A 15,682-nucleotide genomic window follows, 5' to 3' on the forward strand; every position below is an offset into this window, starting at 1 on the left:
CAGACAGGTTCTCGAAAAAACAGTCTACAGCTTCTGGTGAAAGTTCGACTAGGTTGGAAAATGTCGCTACCATGCAGTCATGCGCATGATTGCTTTCAATGATGGTTCGATCAGAACTGCTTACAGAAGGCTGTACCTGGTCGATGCTGCCTTCATCTTGTACTTCACTACTCTTCAATCGTAGTGGTGAAGTCTCCACGAATGCCGTCATCAGGATAGGTAGCCGCTGGGGACAGCACAATGCATGAGCCTTTACTGGACCCAACAAAGTATCTGCATCCAATGGTACTTCTGATTGTAGTGTAAGACAGGTGTCCAACACGCATTCTTCGCCGCATAGCATGCACCTTAATACAGGCATAACACAATTCTGCCAGATGGGTCAGAATGAAAGAAACCAGGTCATATTTAGATCTCGTAGCCGGGCTAAGCCAAGGACTTTAGTTATGCGGTCCCGGTAGCGGATAGCTAGGATCGTTTCTTCCATTGTTGCTGGAGTCTTGTCTGTGACATGGCTTGCCATAACGAAGCAAGAGTAGCAAGAATAAAATGCCTGCTACGAGTCCCAACAGGAGTGGAAGTCCGCCAAAGATGGAATGGACGAAATTTGGAAAAATACCCAGGATCGCTTTGAATGGGGTTAAAGCTCCTGAAAAAACTGTCTTAAATACACTTGCGATACCACTTGTATCAGAAATATTTAAGATTTCGTTCAGCATTTCTGCGAAGTGTAGGGGGCAATTTGTTGATAACATTGAATGAATCTCTGCCGTTGTCCTTGCAACTTGGAGATCATACGTTTCTTTTGATGACGTCAACTGGGTTGGCATCTGTAGGAGCACAGTCTTCATTCTGCTTAAGGTATCAATTCGAATAGAAGAGATTTTTAAACTGGGCCATAACCTTCCCTCCCTGTCTGGAGCATCATTCGGGAACAATACTCTTTCACAGCACATGACCTTGGAAGTCACGCTTACAAGATAAGGTTTTCCTGGCAGCAAGCCACAACATCTGTGATCTACAATTAGAATGTAACTCCCGTTCGAAAGTCTTCTAAAGAATGGTTCTATTTGTGTTGCAAGTGTGCCTAACTGGTGACATGAAAGGTTATTTGAAGTCCCTTCACAGGCCCCATGCAAACTAATACCCTGACACAGAAGTATGCCACTTAGTGATTTTTCACAATTATTACCACTAAGAAATACACTCTGTCCGTTATTACTGACACATGTGTGTGTATAGGGCAAGTTCCATGTGGACTTAATGTATCCTTTACCCAACCTTTCATACTGGCCTGCCTGTATATATTTTTGGCAGTATTGAAACTGGAAAGTTGTTATCGGTATATTTATTATCCCATGTATTATCCATTCAATGACAGGTCGTTCTGACATTGTCAATGGTAATCTCTCAAGTTTTTCAATGCTCAGAATTGTATAGTCAGCACCCTTTTGTGCCAAACTGATTTGTTTATCAGTAAGGTTAAAGATATTAAATAGTGACGTTGTGTTGATTAGACGCCAAGGCACATAGCCTGAACGCAGATTTTGTAACGTCCAGCCAAGCTGTACAATAGAACGTAATTGAGACTGACCGTGTAGCAACATCAGTAAGTTTTGTTCTATTATATCGATTGCAGAAGATACAATACTGTCCAGTGAATATATTCTGGAAGACAGTCATTAACCCATTGTCTACAACAGAAAGTGATTTTTCCAAATTAACACGGTCAATTTCCCGTATTTTTTCTGCTGTCTCAATTTGAGTTACTTTCTAAGCTTCGTTGTAAGCTGCATATATAGAGGCCGCTATGAAACATTTTAGACGCTGTTTGCGTGGTCCCATGATGAAATCACGCAAGTCAGCACCTTCTTTAAGTAAAGTTAAGTGTTGCTTAATTTCTGACAGTGTGGATGTATGTAGCCATTGAAGGCAGAGTTTCCCCACACTGTAAGTAGTTACAATCCCTGGATGTTGTCTCTGGGAGTATCTTGGGTCTGGCCTGGTCAATGTGAACCCCTGTATTTTGTTCAGGAATCTGTCTTGACAGTCATTTGTATCTGTGGCCAGATCAACCATTGTTTCCAATCAGCATGTGTTCTGTTTTGGTTTAAAATATGGGATACGTCTATTTCAACCTCCGTAGTGCTATTACTGTTAGGTGTTGGTTTTGGAATAGACGGTTTATTTAAGTCTTTAATTTTGGCTAGGCCAAGACAGGATGTCTGTTGAATTGTATCATTCAAAAATATAATTTGTTCTGGGATCATGCAGGCTCTAAATAATGATTCTATACCTTGCACTTGCCAATCTTTTGTGCCCCTGATCGTTTTCGTTTCAATGTTATTGTTCCAGAAACCAAAACCGAATGTATTCATTTTTTCAAAGAACGAGTCTGAATATATCAATTTTGTGTTTGTAAGCATAGTTTTCACTCCTGTCTTATTCAACAATTTGAAATAAAATGATTCTGCATTACTTGTGTTGAACCCTGAAAAGTATGAATATTTATCAAAAAATTTCTTTGAACTGCCTTTTGGTGGAGTCGCACAATGTTCCCATTGGTTACATTTTAAAACATTTCTAGGTTGAGTAGATTTATGCAGATAATGGTTACCATAATGGTTGTAACAAAACATTTGATCGTAATTAGATGAACCTTGCAAATAATCATGTTCTGTAAATTTAGCTGACATTACTAGATCAGACATCATATCATTAATACTTTCAAAGTCCCAATCATCAGCAAACGTGCTTGGTTTTACAAAGTCACTTAATGAAATCTTGAATTGATGAGGATACTTCAGGAGCTCAACGGGACCATAGATTTCGTAATCAGTTTTGTCCCATGCTACCCCACCGGGTATAGGATTGGCTGTGAAGTTTACTGAAGAAAGTTCTCTTTTCTCTATGTGTGAAGACTTGTGTGGTTTCAGGACCAAGTTGATGTTCTGACTTGCTGTGTCCATTGTAGCATATTTTCCCTCAATGAAATGTCCCAAGCATAGTACCATGATGAGCCAAAGTATGAGGATGAATACTCCTAGTGCCACCCAAAGTTCAATCCATGGAGAAATCAGATAGGTTTCTTTTAGTTGATGAAAGAGTTCCTTTGCTTTATCTTTAAAAGTTTTTGTTGTCCGCTGTTCCTCAGGTTCACTCAGATCTTCAAAAAAATCATCGAAGTTGATGAAGTAGCCTGATGCTGTTCTGTCAATTGTTTCAATTGCTTCTGGATTCCTTTTCGTTTTTGGAATTTTCTTTGTTTCATTAGCATAGTCTGTGGTTACATCATTGTAGACTGGTGTTTCTTGATTTAAGATTTTAATATGGGTTTCAAGAGGTTTAAGTTCCATGGCTATGTTGCATAGTCCTTGTTGTTTCACTGTAGGTTTATCAATTGTGATTAGTCTTTCAGTTTGAACCTCTGTGTTTGTAGCAAACTTTGGTGTTCTGCTACTTCTTGGGAGTCCACTTGGCCTACTACTTGTTATCGGCCACATGATTGTCTTTTAACCAGGTCGATGGATACAACTCGGTTCTCCTTTTTACCAGCAAGGGGCGGTAGTATTACTGATCTTGTCCCGTTGACAGACAAGACAGGAACTGCTTTTGTGTAAGAAGGCCCAAATTCCTTCTTCACCGCAATCTTCTCTCTGACCAGATCCCCGATTTTTGGAATCCAGACAGGCCTTGCTGGGACAGGTGGTTTCTCTTCAGTGGTTATTTGCTGCTGTTTCAATTTTATGTTGCTCAGGTCTTTTCTCGTTTCGTTTAAGTCCTGTAAAATAGCCAAGCGATCTTTGATATCAAAGCATTTTTCTTTAACCACTGAAGTTTGACTATCAAGGTCCTGGATTAACATTCTAGTCCCAAACAATAGTTCGTACGGACTGAGACCTCTCAGAGAATTTCTTGGCAGATTATTAAGACTACGTTGGACACTTATTAAATGTTTAACCCACCCAGCTCCCGAACCTAATACCTTTGCTGTTATAGATTGCTCTATGCCCTGGTTTTTTCTTTACACCCTCCCGTTTCCCTCAGGAAGGAGGTGACAAGAGTACCACAATGCTATGCCCATGCCGGCCATGTCCGCCTTTTAAGCTCGAGAGCTAAAAGCAGGACCCTGGTCAGAATGTAGCATGCCAATTGCGTATATGCCATTATAGACTCGCAAATCTTTTATAACAATTCAGACGTCAGCCGAGAGCTGGGGTCTACATTATAAGTGAAAATAGTCTCTATATGTTAATATGACGCATTATTCATACTGGGTATTTTATGTCGATAGCCTAATCTTTTATTTAGCAAAAAGCCATGGGAATACACCGTTTCGTTCACCACTGCGGTCTCTGTTGCAGTTTGGTCAGTTTTTTGCAAATATGTGATGTTGCAGGCTCATTCCTGGCCACCAGTATGTTGATTGTAATTCTTCTAGAGAATCCTTAAGTGTAAGGTGTCTAAGACCCTCACCATTATGTGCGTCTGCTATTAACAAGCCTCTCCTGTCCATGTTTGGAATCACTCTATCCCCCACTCCAGGGATTCGAGCAAAAGGAACGGAGTTTGCATCGATTATGTATGTATAATTGAGTGGATACATGAGGGGTAGCGCTGAGCAGTCGCCTTTTGATGACGTTTTTACCGCCAGCATTGTTTCCCCGTCAATGTATTTTACTGAACGCTTTTTGTAGCTACGGAAGCCGATTTAGTTGTTTCCGCTGTGGCTGTCTCAGCGAATGAATTCCCTGCAACGTGAACGCCATCACGCTGATGACTCAGTGAGTGTATCACGTGAGTCTTTGGTAGTTCTTTCTTTAAAAGAACTATTTGTTCCCAAAGCGATTTTTGCTTTATTGTGGCACCTGTGTCATCTTTGTACCCGTTTTCAACCAATTTCTGCAAGTCGTTATTGTATGATTTGGTGCAGTAATATGAATCGCACACTATTAGTGTCGGGAATTCGCGATCCGCATTATCTAGCTCCATTTTTAACGCTATTTCAGTTTGTTGTTCTGAATTTTTTTCCACTGTGTTTTTGAAAACAGAGGTTTTAATTTACCTCCGCGCCACACGTCTTTTGTAATCTCGCATGTGGCGTTATAAGCTTGCTCTCCCCAAACTGAGGGCTGAGCATGTCCGTCTGTATGTATCACACAGGCGTACTGTCGTGTGGGCAGAATGTCGATTGGCAGAGGATATTCTCTTTCATATTCTAGATTTTTTAATTTTGTCATTTCTGGGTCAAAATAGTATTTCACTCTGTCTGTAGCAAGAGAATCTTCCCATTGTATCCATTTTGGATTTAGTGCCATAGTAGGTAAATTACATGGGCTTGTTAATGCCTCAAAGGCCGATTCTGCTGTTCTGACTGTAATCTGTCTGCCGTCAGCTTGGTATCTTTCTCTTGCTACAGCTGTTTGAACCGCGTGAACAATGTTTTCCTTAATGCTGAATGTTTTTTCGGCTTCTGTGTACAAATGTGATTTGTATGCTATTGGTACCTTTTCTCCCTCATTTGAGGTTAGGTATGTGAATCCGCATCTTCCAGAGATGACTCGAATCACAAGGTTGCGTGTGTTATCGCGTGTTTGCAATTTTGTTTTAACTAACATGTCTGTTTGTAAAGATCTCAAAATTTCTGTGTGTTTTTGAGTCCAATTGATTCTTTTAAAATCTGGTTTTATTAGATCATGGAGAGGTTTAACCCTCTCTGCATAGTTTATAATGTAAGTTCTTCCGAAATTCAGGAAACCTAGAATTGATTGCAAGTTTTTCAGTGTCCTAGGTGCTTGGATTACAGCACATTTCTCTAGGAAATCGTCAGCCAGGCTTTTGCCTTCACTTGATAATTCATATCCTAAAAATAGGACAGTCAGATGGGCAATTCTTGACTTCTTGAAGTTGAATTTGTAACCCTCTGCTGCGAACCCAAGTATTGTGGTGTTCACTCTTTTCAAGTGAGTATCCAAGTCATCATCTGTTAGATAGATGTCATCGACATAAGATAATGCCTCATCATCATATATTTGTAGTAACTCTGTTACTCTCGCTGAGAATAATCCTGGGCTGTTTTTGAACCCTTGGGGCAAACGACAGAAATTTTTCTGCGAGCCATTTATTGAGAAAGCGGTCAAATATCTGCTTTCTGGTGCTATATTTTGACAAAAAAATCCATTAGAGATGTCTAATGTTGTTTTGTATTTTTTGCGCACTATGCTATTCATTAGTGCGGCACTGTGTGAGTTTTGTACTGCAAACGTTTTGCAGCATGAGTTAAGGTGTCTGTAGTCCAAAACTAGACGATATGAATCATCTGGTTTGGAGACAGGAAACAAAGGATTGTTCATTTGTGAAGGGCATGTTTCAATCACCCCCCGGTATTCAAGTTGATCTAAGATCTCCCTGACATGTTTTTTAGCTTCTTGCTTAATTGGGTACTGCCTCTGTGCAGTCGGTTGAGATTTTAACTGGATCTTGTGAGGAGGAGAGTCCTCATCCCATCCCACATGATTTTTATATAGTGCAGGAGCCTGGGCTACTGCCCACTTTCTTGCAACTGTATATTTTTTATGAATTGGAATATGATTTGAGAAGGCAGGCATAATCATTTCTTCGCCATGAGGGCACTCCCTGACATACTCTGGTGGCCAGTCTTTTTCAGCTAGAAGGATGTCATAGCCCTTGGAGAGATTATCCCAAAATAGACCCCTTATTTTCCTAGTCTTATCTCCCTCTATACGTAAGGTTATTTCATATATTTTATGAGGTTTGCTAACTCTGGTATCTGCAGTTTCCACCTGAATGTACTCATTCATGTCCACTGTCTCCAGATGATTCATCAGGATCTTGCGAGCTATGCTCACTTCTGCTGCGCTGTCTAGCATTGTCTGAGCCCACTCTCCGTTTTTCAGCTGAGTCCTCAGGATCCTCGGCATGTTTGATTATTTTAATGCTGGTTACCTTCTTCTTTGGAAATTGTAACTTTTTACTTTGATGAGCAGGTTCTTTGTCTTTGGACTTGACGTGCTCTTCCCTGTGTTCTGACCGTCCTCTTCTTTCCGATTTCTGCGAGGAAGTCTGAAAAGATCGAGAGGGACGGGTATCAATATCTTGATATCTATCAGGTTTCTTCAAATTATCCCTATTTCTAAGGTTGTATTTTTTCTCAGAGGGCTCCCGCTGGGGAGACTTGTGTCCCTGGTCCGGAAATCTTTCTCTCCGCCGAGGAGACCTTCCTCTGGACTGGAATCTTTTTTCTTTGGGAGTGGATTGTTTATTTCCATCCCAGTTCTTTTTTGAAGTGTTTAGATTATTTTTAATAAATACCTTTTCAGGATTTTCTATTAGTTGGGGTTTCACTGGTTTCCCACCCAAACTATCTCTTCCTAGTTCTTCATAGGATTTTTCTATGATTCTGGCAAGTTCAGATGGTTGGTCTGCTATATCTGTTTCCTTCAATCTTTGGCGGATCGCCACATTTGCTGCTTCCCCTTTTATGTTTCCTAGTAATATTGCCGAGACCTGCTTGAAGTCTTTCAGTAGTTTCATACCCAGAGTTAAAGCAGGTTCTGGACCGTATTCATTTTGAATCTGTTTTAGCACCTCTGGTATTACCGCCATGGACGGAACACCATGTGTTTTTGTGTAAATGGAAGCAAAGACTGTACCCCAAGTGTCACAGTCCTCCACATGTGGTGCGATCCCCATTGGGAGACAGTCAGAATTCTGTGTTTTTCCACAGGGGTGGTATCTGGAAATACCGCCTCTATTTGAGTTATTTTCTGTGCTAACCAGAAGGGAATTTGTTCCCTTTTAATGGGTACTTTACCTAGACAGGACTGTATGTTCTGTGGTGTGATTTTATTTGTGTTCCCCTGATGAGGGGTCAGCTGTGGAATCTTAATAGCTGGTTGGACTGTTGAAGTCCGCATTACATATTGGACTAGTTGTCCGTGTATTTTAATCAGTTGTTTTAACTGTGTTAAAAGTTCTGGTATTGACATTTTTTCAATGTCTGGATGTGGTGTGTAGTTGGCTAGAACCGGCCACGTTGCTCCTGGTCTACCTAGTGGACCGAGCCTGGTGATGTGATCATTATGTTTTAGGGCGCCTTTAAACCAGAGCAGGTGCTCTTGGTATTTGAGTGGTATTTCCACCTCCTCGAAAGGGGTGTACTCATCCGGAGGTTCCTCTATCTTGTAATAATGGAACTCCTTTGTTACAGCGTTTGCTGCTGGAAAATTTATCCATGAATAGAATACCTCTGTCTGCCGATATTCGTGTGCCTCAATTACGAATATGACTGTATCACCTCTTGGTGTCAGTCCATTTTCTATAAGTTTTAAGGTTATAGTTTTTCTTATGCTGACCGGGATGAGTATTGCATCCGGGTCTTGCTGTACGAGACTTGTGTCTTCCGCTAGGAGTTGAGCTGCTTCTCTAGCTGTCTCCCTTTCTTCTTCAGTTTCTGACATTTTACTGTCAAGAAGGGGTTTTGTTGCAGATCAGGTTTCCACGGAAACAAAGATTAGATGCACAATATTTTGGAACACTGTATCCTTCAACGTTGAATAAACCAAAAACCATACATAGGAGTCTCCTCCTACTAAGTTTGGCGGATTTTAACCTTTCACCCACTCCAGACGTCTTTGGAGTTTTATGGAAAAAAGGGTCTGTGTGAAAAAGCACGACTGAGTTACTCTAATGTCTTGCGTTAGATTTATCGCCTATCCAAACCGTTGGGCGCCATGTAGTGTAGTTCCTATTATCCCAATAGGCTCTGCGCATTGGAATAATATCTTCAATAGTATAGACGTAGGACTGTGGTTAACTAGGTCTTCTACTGACGATATTAGACTTAACGTTATGTGTGCCAGCTAGCTCAGAGTTCACTAGAAACTTTCTCGAATAGGCAAGGAGGAGTTTAACCTCCCTGCATAGACAAGAAGGGATTTAGTTTCTGACAACCATAGAACATGACAACTTTGCTCTCCCCTAATCAAGAGTATATCTCTAGAGTCGTGTGAAAACAAAAGACAACTATTTTACTCAGTCAGTACGTGCATTCTTAGTTTCACCAGTTTGTAGAGAAATAAGAGATGGGCGTGCTTCAATAAAAAGATGTTATTTATTGATCAGTCTCTTTTCTCATACAAGAGAAATGAATCGCTATTATTGCAATACTTATAGTTAAGTAAAGTGCATACAGTAAAAACAGAATTATAAAATAATACTGTAAAAGCATGTATATGGTTTCTTAGCCATATGATACTTAAAATGGATAAAAGATATACATACATATATACATTGACTAATCGTTCTCAACTGGTGCTTCTAACTACGCCTACCCCAGTGTACCTGACCTAAGCCTAATACTTGGGAGGGAGTAAGTAAGTAGCAGTTTAAGTTAAGTTCGTTTTGCCAAGAATCTGACTCAAGAATTCTCTGTAAGGGGTTAGTCAGTTCAGTACCTGGGATTTAGAAGGCTGGAGGGTTGGTATCTCTGTCTCAGGACTCGATATCCCAGTTACCCGCGAGGGCGGCTGGGAACGCCGGAGGCTGGATTTCTCGGCAGGAGAAAAGGCAGCGTCTCTCTCAGCGCGTCAAAAGGGAGGGGCAGCGTCCGTGGGCTTTTCTGCATCAGCTGGGCTCTCCGGCAAGTAGCGCTGCTCCAAGCTCGTCACCACCGTGTCTCTGCTTAGGGCAGCGTTGGTATATTTATACCTCAAAGGTGCCGAGTTTGACGTAAGGATGGACATAAGGACGTCAGTAAGAATGTCATAAGGACTGGTCGTTCTTACATTCTTTGCAGGGGTTCTCGAGCAAAATCAAAACAATAGCTGCGGGGGATTTCCCAGGTCTGCTGGAGGTTTGATTTGTTTTGAGAACTCGGTGTGCTTTCTAGGGGGCTGGAGGGATAGTGCTTGCTTAATGTGACAGCATGCGCTATGACCTAATCTGAAAACGGGTTTCTGTGCCGGTGTATGGACATTAGTGAATTAATAACCGGACAAGGGTCAGAAATAGGAGTATCAATATAGGTACCTAGATAAACACACTACATTCGTTGACTTAACGTTAATGTAATTTTGACAATGAGGCATTCCTCTCCCAAATCACTGTACAACAGTTGTTTGGACAAATTTGTGGATTGATGTGGCACCCAAAAAACTTTATCCATTACAAGCATAGTTGTCTGACGTTTTGTTGTTTGTTCTCTCCCTTGCCAGCAAGGACTGTTTTGGGCAATGTTAAGACTACTTATCAGCCCTTTCTGCTTTTTTGTGGTTGCTGGAACAGTCTTCGTTATTTAAATCACCTATTGTGATGCGATTTTTTAAAGGTTTGCACATTGGTTTTTATCAAACCCCCTTGTGATGCCTCAGTGGGACTTTAACTTAGTCCTCGCCTTTTTGATGTGCAACTCTTTCGAGTGCTACACAGTTGTCCTTTGAGACTTCTGACATTGAAGAGCATATTTCTCATCACCATAACCTTGCAAGATGTGTGAGCCAGCTGCAGGCTCTTTCTCTCAACCAGCCTTACCCCCTAGATAAGTTGGTGTTGAGGATTCAAGCTCCCTTTCTGCAGAGCAGTCACTACTTTTCATGACAGGCAGGCTGTCACCCTACCGGCATTTTATGCTCCACCTCCTCCTCATTAGGAGCAAGAGACACGCCATTGTTTGGACCCTAAGAGGGGTCTGAGCTTTTATATAAATCTGCCAAGGAATATCGAACGGATGATCAGCTGTTTCTAAGTTTTTGCGTAGCAAAGTTTGTCATGGTAGTGCAAAAAAAGGCCTGTGGGCTGGTTTCACCAGGGCCAAAGCTGCTACCGCTGCATTAGCACACATAGTGCCTGTCCTGGACATTTGTCAGGCAACTACATGTTCATGAAGCATTACTGCCTTAATAGTCACTGCCTACTTACACGCAGGAGTACCTCTTACACTTACGGGTCCAGTCTGATGCCTGGGTAATATTTGCAAGGTGAGGAATGTGCAGTATAAATAGTGTATCCACCAGAAAGATCATTACCAAAGGTAAATAACTTGTTCATTTGGTTGACACAGAGGGTAGTAAACACCAAAATGCAAGCAGATCAACTAATGGAACCTAGATAACATTTGCAGTTGCCAGAAGCACATCACACAAATTAAGATACTTTCAGTTTGTAAAACTCTGAGTAGTTGACACCCTCTCTTGGAAACCAATAATATAACAAGCATTACACATGGCAGCCACACCTTGGAATATAATGAGGGTAAGTTAAACATTTACATATGCTTGAGATAATAAGAGAAAATCTGGCATATACTGCAAAAGAAGTATGCCAGTTTCCATGAGGATGAGAATTACACAGAAAAGCCGCTTACATGCATTTAAATGTTTTCCAAATGCAGAGTAAGTTTTATATACATTGTAATAGCATTTACCATCCATTGAAACCTGACATTTGACGGATCTTCCTTTTGAAGTGCTTAAAAACGTGCTGAATATTACGACAGAAACCCCATCCTGAATCCTGCCCCACAGACCTCAATCACTTTTTTGTCCTTATTTATTTATTCAAAGCTAACTAATAGCTAGGTACGCCACTGACTAATGTTTCTTCACCACAAGCTACCAACATCTCTTGCTGCTCTTGTTCACCTCTAAATATGGCTTATACCCCCCTATTGAGGGCTATACTGGTTGTTAAAGGCTTGAACCTGTTCTGTAGGTGCAGGCCTACAAAAAGGAAGGGGCCCTTCTGTAGCCTGAGGCAGAAGGGTTAAAAGGCTATTAGAGCATTCCTCCTATTGAGGACAGAAGGTTCAAAATGATAGAAGAGGAAACAGAAAGACAGACATTGGAATGTTGGAGTAGAAGGCTTATACCAGCCATTAATAGCCCTGAGCCACTTCATTGTCTTTGATGGAGCTTCCAACATTTAATTTTCTAATTCCTAAAATAATGCTCTTTATAGTATAAACTAATTTCTCAGTTATTTCTTTCTCCTTGACTAATTTGAATGCATTGCTTTTCTGACTTTTGATTTTAAATGTTTCACACATTGCCCATTCAGTGATATGGGCTGCCGCCACTGGTTAACAGCCGGTCAGCCACAAAGTATGCACTGCTTTCCCGAAGAAGAAAGGAAATATACTCACAGCCTTGCTCCTATGACGCACTGTAACAAGTTGTTATTGCTTAATCAATTTCTTTAAAAAATTCAATAGTTTGATGCTCGCTGATTTTCGCTATACATAGCCAGACTGAAACCCAAAAGCAGCACTTGCAAGAATGTTCAAACCAGCCTTACGCCCACCCCTCTCTCTATTTCTGTTTATCCATTCGGTGTCTCTTCATTTGTTCTTTCTTTCTTTCTGCTCCCTTTCGGATCTCTCTCAACTCCTGAATCCCTTGCTATACCTTCTGCAGTTAACCCCTGGGTAAAGGAGAAAGTGACAGGAGAATCAAATCAAATCAAATAAGCTTTATTCGATTTTCAGGTCAACCATAAAAGCATACCCACATTACAATACACTGTTAAAATTGATCTTAAATCGTCCACATTATAGGAATAAACTAAAATCAGTTGGCACTAAATCCTATCAATTTACATTATGTGATTTCAATTGCAGATGGTTTTCCTGCACTTAATTCTACTTTTTAAAAATAGGGCAGGAGAATCAACAACGTCCCAGGGACTTAAGTCCTGCCTCCATTGGCTGCCCCTCACCCCTTTCAACAGGAAAGGCCTTATGGGATGAATGTTATGCTAATCATACTTGATAGAACACACGTTCAACAGTGGTTTCTTGGATCTTAGTAGTTATTTAGGAGCAGTACTTGCAGATCAAGGAGTAAAGTTAATCAGCAGAGGTAAGCCTGTCTGAATAGCCATGTTTTCAGGAAATTCCGAAAGCGCTTAAAATCTGTTTCATGGCGAAGATGATCTGGGAGAGAGTTCCATAATGATGGTGCCTCTGCAGAAAACCTGCACCCACTCAACCTCTGTTTCTAATATCTTGAAATGGTCAAGAAATTGGAATATGATGATCTTAGAATATGTGAAGGGGCATCCTGTTTGATCTTCTAGGCCTCAAATCGGAGTGTTGTTCCCCTTAAAGCCTAAATGTAACTCAAAAGGTTTAGAGTTGAATTCACCGTTTTACCGGTAGCCGGAAACGTTGCTGCAGCACAGAAGTAATGCTGGTGCTTCTTTGAAGTTCTTGTATTAAGCGAGCAGCTTCTTTTTGGAATGCCCAAATTGGCCATGTCACCAGGATTAGGATCTCATATGGGAAAACCTAGTTATGCATTTTAAGAAAGTAGACATTGTAGAAGGTCTGTGGTGCTGAAACTCTCATTGAATGGTTAACCTTTTCATCCTCGTAACATCCTAGATTTTGAGCTATATAATGTAAAACCACCTGATTTGCATTGCATTTTTTTCTGAAAAGCAGGGGAAAATACACTGACATGCATGGCTAACAACAATAGCATTCAAATATAGCTTGTCACACTATTTAATTGGCAAACTACATATGGGTGAAGACGTAGGGGACGCAATAAGTGGGCCTTTATTATAGCCATGTGAAGACCTGTTTTGAAAAGAACAGCTCTCTAAATTCTCAAAAACTTGCTCTCTCTTGCTTAATAATATTATCCGTTACTGTAAAGTATACAGGCCATATTTGTTCAAGTCGTCAGATAGTCGGTACAGCTTTAGGGCAACACAGAAACATGAACTGAAACCTGAAAAGTTGGGATCTCTTCAGTAGTGTGTTGATTTCCTTATGTTACCTCGGCTCACTTTTGTTTCACCATGTACCTGAAATTGGAAGGCACCTCCTTACGAAAGTTGATGGTAACTCTGTGGACGTGGGTTGATGGGATGATTGAGGGACTGCCCCTCTGCACAACATGGCTAAGATGGCTGCCCTGTAGAAATTTGTGTGGTGCATATTAAAGTGTTTCAGTGAGTTGGAAGATCAAGGGCTATTAGTTTGAGGATTACAGGATGGATTGCAGGATCTTTAAATTCAAAATTAACCACATTGTAAAAAGGGAGTAGCTGGTATTGGTTGCTAAGCCTAGGGGCATGCTTTGTGCAGTGGCAGTTTCCAAAGCTTACCCGGGAGTTGAAGTCCACTACTTACATACAAATGCAGATGTGTTGGCAGTTATTGCATGAAGACTAGGGTCAAATATGACAATCTGTCAGTAGACATCTGCACACCTGTGAGTTAGGACATGGGCAGTTTGGAGTGGATTCTTTAATGAGCAGTTCTGTCTTAGAAGAGGCAGCACCTGAGTTGCCAAGGCAGGTCATGCTGACTAGAAGGCGGCTTTCAAATTGCTACTAACATTATATGCAACTGATTTAAAACACACTTAAGAAATGAAAGCCAAAGCCTACAGGAGGCATAGTGTTGACATTAAGATACAGAGGTTAAGTTTGAGAAGAAGGCGATGTCTTTGGGCAGCACACGCTCATGTGATGGCTGAATCAGTGAGATCCCAAAATAAAATATTTATACAGCGCCATAAGGAGGAGAGTTGTGAGACCCAGCAAGTTCGGTGCACCCTGCCCAGCTGCTTTTAAGCTCGTATATGCTCTTTCGGACCTGGATAAATACAGGATTTTGAGGGGCTAAGTATCTCATCCCATTGAAAGCAGTAAAACCAATGACTCATTGATCATTGATTAGATCAACCTCCAGTTTGTGTGAAGATCTCTGGTTCGGTATGTCAACCCACTGAGGTTTCTGACGTGTACTGCGGTGCAGCTTTTCATTAATGCTACTGAGCATTACAGAACAATGGACATGCTTGACTTCAATTTTTGTTACAGCAGGTAAAAGCCTTAGGGCTAGATGTAGATAAACTACATTTACTGATTCTAAAATACCGAATTTTACCGATACGGTATTTTAGAATCGGTAAATGCTATGTAGGTAATTACTCGGTAAGTATTACCGAATCGGTGCGATTCGCTATTTACCGAAATCGGTAAGCCCATAGGAATGAATGGGAATTACCGAATCGGTATTTACCGAATCGGTATTTACCGATTCGGTAAAAGGGGGGAAACATTCAAGGGTGGCAGGGTGTCACTTTGACACCCTGTTGCACCCCTGAATTGTGCATGGGTGCACATGTGGTACACATACATGCCCTAAGGGCATGTATGTCTGCCACAGGGCACTGTTATTAAGGTTTTGTAATTTACCACCAACTTGTAGTTGGTGGTAAATAACGAATCCTTACAGGTGAAAAGCACTCACTTGAGTGCTTCCTACATTTCAGATTCGGTAATTTACCGAATCAGTATTTAAGAATTCGGTAATGTAGCCACCTACATCCCAAATGCCTAATACCGGTCGGTAACGGCCGAAATTCGGTAATTTCTGCCGTTACTGACCGGTATTAGGGTTCCTACACCTGGCCCTTAGTCCTCAGTCATAGTGTCTCTGCGCAGCCTGTAGGTTTTTGTAATGTATGCCTTTTGCTTTACTAAATTAGTCGTAACTTATTTATTGAAGAACTATAAGGTCTGAACACAGTGACCAAACTGATCACCTGCTCTGGATGTCAGCCCCTCTTCCCAATCCTAGTGCTCCTTCGCTCATTTACCCAGCTGCTTCCCGGCATGTCTCTGTCAGCGCCCCCTTAGGTTTCATTTG

At 41.2% G+C, this 15,682-nt stretch overlaps 1 protein-coding gene across 4 annotated transcripts in view; it reads left to right on the top strand.

The window, feature by feature from the left end:
- LRCH1 (leucine rich repeats and calponin homology domain containing 1) overlaps window positions 1–15,682 on the top strand; it is a 758,040-nt gene that overhangs the window by 362,257 nt on the left and 380,101 nt on the right. The gene's annotated exons all lie outside the window — the stretch shown is intronic.

This window comes from Lissotriton helveticus, chromosome 8 (assembly GCF_964261635.1).
Source record: "Lissotriton helveticus chromosome 8, aLisHel1.1, whole genome shotgun sequence".
In the NCBI taxonomy this organism is placed as follows: domain Eukaryota; kingdom Metazoa; phylum Chordata; class Amphibia; order Caudata; family Salamandridae; genus Lissotriton; species Lissotriton helveticus.